This window comes from Lingula anatina, chromosome 2, assembly GCF_051362555.1.
Source record: "Lingula anatina isolate TDL-2025a chromosome 2, LinAna3.0, whole genome shotgun sequence".
NCBI lineage: Eukaryota > Metazoa > Brachiopoda > Lingulata > Lingulida > Lingulidae > Lingula > Lingula anatina.
In genome coordinates this window covers 47714622-47721111 of record NC_141768.1, presented here as the reverse complement: position 1 = coordinate 47721111, position 6490 = coordinate 47714622, and positions in this window count along the sequence as shown.

The following is a 6490-nucleotide window of genomic DNA, read 5'->3' as shown; positions in this document are numbered from 1 at the left end:
AACGCAGAACCCATTAAATTAGAAAAAAAAAAAAAAAAAAAAAACACTGACAAAAAAACTAACCAAATAGTCATGACATGGTGAAATTGATAATAAACTTGGAGTGATAAACAAAAAAAAAAAAAAAAAAAAAAACATTTGTACTACGATTGGTAAATAACTAAACCGCACTATTGTACTCAAGAGCGTGAAAAAAATACAATTATTGCTCAATAAATTATCATTATTAATAACGCCTCACATCAGCAATTATATTTTACGTCCATATCCAGTTATCGTATTTATATTGATTACATATAGGGGGGTACAGTAAAGGGGGGGGGGGGGGAGAGGGGGGTTACACTGTGCCACCGTACTGAGTTTACCCAGGAGTCTGGTGACCTCTGGCTGCCAACCTGAGAATGATGAAAATCCACACGAAGTTCAATAAATCTTTAAAACCATAAACAGATAAAAAGCCACCATAATAATCGTTGCATCAGATTTATTGAGCATCAAATGTATGTTTCAATTACATATACAGGCACTTTATTTTACATAAAAGTTTAGATATTTACTACATTTATTTAAAAGAAGCGGTTGATAATACTGTTCAGTTTACTAGCAATAATGATGTGGTGACAGCAGTTATTATATGAGAGACAAATACATTGTTATTTTTTAATTATAAGTCAACGAGAATCTGGTCCAAAGCAGATAAGTAAAAACTGGATAAGGCCCTTAAGAGCACTTACGTAGGGGGATCATCATAATTTGGTGGACAAACGCTGCGTTGATATGGTATGAATAGAATGTTCATTAATGTTGTCTCGGTTCTTGATGATCCTCGTACAAAATGTTCATAATTATCATTCTTCGCCTCTGACAATGACACGACAGTCTCCTCTATTCTACAGTTACACGAAAAGGCGAAAATAATTAACCAAATATAGCACTTTTCATGATGATCTGTGTACTACCTTTTAGGTAATTACTTTGTTAATCAGTTTAGTTGCATAGTTGTGTATGTTATGGTGAGGTGACAGTTTGAATTCATCAACGAGACTAGATAAATCATTTCATATCCTCGGATGAACTTGGTCATATAGCCCACAAACGTGCTAATTATGATGGGATTGATTTACAAAAGATTGGATTTTTTTGTATTTTATATTTGATAGTATAAATATAACTAAGAGATAGAAACGTTTGATAACTGAAAAATCCAATCGGAAAAGGCGTATATTTAACAAGTTCATTTGGATCACGAGTCAAGCGTTTTAAAAACAAGTTTGCACCTCAGACAATTGTAATGAGATTGTATTTCACATTAAACTATTTGGTTCCTTGCATTACGTTGTGTAAAACAAATAAACTAGCAATTAGCTAAAGTGTCGGTCTTTCAAAAGCACGGGTAAACACGGTAACCCACTTGGCGTCTTCACCGTCACGCTATCGAGTTACGTAGGTAGATGTAAGCCCTGTGAGAAATGTTACCTTCAAACAACGCCTCCCCGTGACGGCGTGAAAAACCACCGAATATTCGCATATAAACCAACACCCCATGGGCTGGATGCCGTGGACTGCAGGTACTTAATGAAATGCGATAATAGCCTGATAGTCAATTTCCATCTATTCGTTTTGTTTTCAATCTGGGCTTGTTGTTGTTCTTTTGGTGGCGTTCAAGCGAACCTCATTAGTCGAGAGTTAATTACACTAATTTTGATTAGAATTTCTGTGAGAAACATACACAGGTACTACACAATTAACTTATACACTACGAGTGAAATCAAACAACACGCTCAACAAATGATCTGATAAATAAGTATATGAATAAGTAATGTATAAACAAGTGAATAAATAGAAAAAAATCAAGTAAACAAAGATGAGCAAATAAATAAATAAATAAATAAATAAATAAATAAATAAATAAATAAATAAATGCAGGTGGTTAGATGCCATAAGATTGTTTGATGTATTCAAGCTGTAAGTAAAGCCGGTTATTAATTAATCTATTTGGATTTAAATTTCATACATATCGCAGATTAAAAAGTTGGTGCATTTTTTTAAATTTAGACCTGTGGTAAGTTTATTAAATGATAATATCAAATTAATAAGAAAAAACGCCAAGCACTCATTAAAACAAACGGATTGGTGATCCCTGCGAGTGGCTTTCGACAAACAAAAAATAGAAAGAAAGCAGAATTCGATTTGGCTCCCCGTGAAATCTGGACATATCAGCGGTAGGGGCTGTAACAGGTGCGTGGTAAAAAGACGTGTTGGCCCAAGGGATGGGTTTCACCGGCCGCAAATCCGGTGATAAGACTGAAAAACGCCTGATAATGTATTTTCAATTAAGAGGAGGGGAGATGGGGCCTGCTGATGAACACCGACAATGGGTGACAATAGGTTCGTCTTACAGAACACGATTAGATGTGGTATTCTAAGTTGAGCTAATCTACGGCTATTGTTATCATGGCGCTTTAGTATGGGAAGGTAGCTCGCATGTGGGGGACCTGTCACTGTCCTATCAACTGCTATTGACCGATTCAGTCGCTTACAGTGTGGAAATTAGATCCCCATTGCCGGGGTATGGACTGGATGGTTACCTATTCAAACACCATCAACAGATTGACAATTTTTTTCGTGGCCCAGAGCACGGGCACAATACACACGGAGTAATTGCTGAATGTATTATGGGGCTCTGGCTGTGCCTACGACTATGATAGCTCTGACACGTACAGATTATCTGGGGGTGATCCTACGCCTCACTTTTGTCGTCCTGTTGGGATAATCAGCACTTCACTACCTGTAAAATCCACTAATCCCGTCCACTTTGCCTCTAAATACCATTTAGCGTATTCAGCGCGGTTGTGTTGGTTTCACACAGTGAAAGGGATAGGGACAAATGGCATTGTCGCGGTGATGTGGCTCATGGGGAGACGTCTCCGCGCTGTCTGGCGGCCATTGTGAACTCGGTCATTCTACACGAGGTAGAGCCCTTGGATCGCTTTCCTGCTACAAAAACATTTGAGTCAAGGGGCGGGTGAAGAAGAATAACTAGCCGGGATACGCCAAGCTGTGAAAAATGGTTCTTTTCAGATGTATTTTGTAACGAGGCAATCAGCCTGAAAAGCGTGAACGGTCTCTCTTGCGCTAAACAAGCTCACCGGTCGTAGAGACACTCCATCAAGCTGCTCATTAAAATATATATTATAGGAAGGTGTTGATGACTTCCAATGGGACGCGTTGGCTACACGTCGGCGGGAGTGTTTTCTAAACAATTTACAAATTATTGCAAAGTAAAGGCAATTGTTACCGAGCCTTGATCTTATTATCCAATGCAGAGATTTACTGCTCACTCTAAACTCCTTCAGACGCGGCCAAGACCTCTTCAATGTGTTAAATTGGAGACGCTGTTAATCTTTTCTACGATGCCTTGATATGAATTATGTTCATTTTTATGCCAAAACATTTGAAGTTAAAGACATTGTCATCGAAGTTAAATTGTAGTAAACATTCTCAGTTTTAGCATAATGTTTTACATAGCAGTTATTAGCTTTTTTTTTTTTTTTTTTTTTTTTTTGAAAATAAAATGACTAGCTATGAAGTCGTTTGGTAGTCTTGAGTCAAGTAAGGCATAATCATCTTAATGCGTATTGATGTAAATCGTTTGCTGATAAACAGGTAGTTTTGAAGTACAAGGAAAAGTGGTTGATAGCCTCAGTACTTTTATCCGAATATTAATTTATTTTGTAACGTTTTCATTCTGCAAAGTCATGAATTGTCGCTTTAATCGCTTAACGAGCGCTAACAATTAAACCCCTATCCGTATTTCGTGCCTGTCTTCTAACCACCTTAAAAAAAGTGCTGCTCTTTTATGTACAAAATGTCCATACTGGTATTTTTTCCCGGAAACTTACCTGTCATATCCTGCTCTCTGCTTCTTACAAACTGTCACTGCTAAATGACAAGTATTCAATTTACAAATAACACAAAGCGAAAATGAGAGATAATACTGCTCTCTCTCTCTCTCTCACGTGGTTTTCAGGAAGTTCAAGAAGCGTCTACATAATGATGAAAAAAAAATTTAATTTGCCTTGGTTATATCATCGCTGATTTAGTCGACGCGCTATTGACTGAATATGATAATATCTTTTTTTTTATGGGAAATCAAAATTAAGTCAAAGAAATGAATCGGAGAACAACAAGAACCAGAGAACATAATTTCGTTTCATTTCCCATTAGTCGTCTGAAATAATTCTAATCAATTCACAATGTTCCTCGCGCACTTTGAAGCAATATCACACCTTCCTTCAATTTTCCAAGAAATCACCAGAGGTGTCTGTTATCTCGTCACGGTGCCAGGTGTGCCCAGTGATCAGGTTTTATATCAACTATCAAGTGTGTTTATGTCTGAGGAGAGAGAGAGAGAGAGAGAGAGAGAGAGAGTATGTGTGTGTGTGTGAGAGAAAGAGAGAGAGAGAGAAAGAGAGACGGGGGGGGGAGGAATATAGGATGCATCATTCTGCTTATTCTGTTTGTGAACTTTCCTCACCACCAAGTCCGGCTTACCGAACAAATTTAGAAAGAGGGAAAACATTGGCAAATTTAAATTTGAAATTTGTAAATTTTTTCAAGTCCAATGCTCTAGCTTTTTAAAAGCCTCACCTCCACGCGAATAACTGAACAAATATGTGCGTTCGATGGGCAATAATCAGTCAATACGCACAGTAATCTTATTAGAGATGAAATAATTTCTCTGGTTTTATACAATATTGCGTTACAATAATAGACAGTCTTTTTGCATGTGGTTGTATGAAAACATGTTGAAATACCGCGAGCATGTACAGCCTACACAGTGTGAAGTTACAATATTAATATTGTCACTGCCTTTCTATACACGAGCAAATGATTCACAGTCCGCTTTATGAAAATTACTCATTACTAATTCGAGATTATTGAAGTTCAGTGGCGGAAAATATTTCATTTAGGATATCTTTTTTCTGGTTAAATTTGTGTTTTGATTCGGTGTACTCTACTGCGATTTCTATTGCACGTTTAAAGGTCGTTCAAAGAGATTGACTTTTGGCCTCAGTTGTTTGGATGTTAGACAGCATCGAATAGATGGCTTATAGAAGGAGGAATATATGTGTTGAAAAATTATAATTAAAAAAACTCTTTTAAGTGAAAAAGGTGCATTTGGCTGACAAACTAAACTCACGAGGAACTAAGCGACACTGCGAAGACGTAAACTTAGACTTGCCTTGGAAATTGACTTTTATTTCCTCTATACCAATACTATGGTACAAAATAAATGATTATTTAACAGTTATTCTACTCTAGAGAGACTGCAAATACAGCTGAGATGCCCAACCTTCCCCGTACAACTTTCCCTGTAAAAGCGCACCTCTTGGGGCAAAATAAGAACAATTATTGTCAAATGTCTGTCTATTGACAGGGCAAATTTACTGTCACCTTTATCAATATGATCTTTGACAAAATTTGCACTTCGAGTGCAGAATGCTGTCACTAATTGACCTATGTGCCAATATTTGTCTGTCCTCTCGTGACATTTCCCGAGATTCCGGTCAGTTGGATTCCAATGGGGCTCACATTCTTATATCAACACGTGTTCAATTATTAGTGCACCTCAAGTTGAACTGTGTAAAACGAGCATATTTTTCATTTCTTCAGAAAACTATAAATACGATTTAAAACCCATAGAGACAAAATTGAAGGGGAAAACAATATTCACGTAAGTTATAAACGTTGTAAAACGTTATACGAGGGTAAAAGCAGATAAACCCTGATAGAAAGAACATACTAAAATCACTGTGAAAATTAGTTCTGTCGCGATCCATACTCGAGCGTGCACATGTAAACTTAACTAGGTCTATTCCTAAGTGGAGGCCTCGTTACCAAATATTAGCAACACTGCTGGACACAGGTTTAGACCGCTGCATCATTTCAATATCGGTTCTACGGATAGAAATGTGGACTCTCTCTCTCTCTCTCACTCCCCCCCTCTCTCTCTCTCTCTCTCTTTCAGAACTCTTCTCTTCTGGCAAGCAACCAAGATCTACAAGATTTCACTTTATAAAACTTTAGTGTAGGCTAGGAACAGAGTCCTATTTTTTAAAAATAAAAATGGATGCAGATTAACATTTTATGCATGTCCCTTGAATCACGAACAAACAGTTAATGACACAGAAGTTTGCGGGTAAGGAACGTATCAGTGCGAAATAACGACAAAACGCCTCCAGAGTGAAGACATAAAATAAAAAAGATCTTCTTGAACAGAAAAACGAAATAAAACAATTGAGTTTATGAGCCGACATATGCCGTAGGGTGTCCTATCGCTTCATTAGCCCGGCGCTGCCTCGTCCATTAGCATCACATGATTCCGAGATAAGATCAGGCGAGAGTTAATCATATAATGGAAAAGGTGAAAACAAATAGGTTTTTTGAACAGATTGAAGGTGTTTCACAGATCAGCTGACAACGCAGG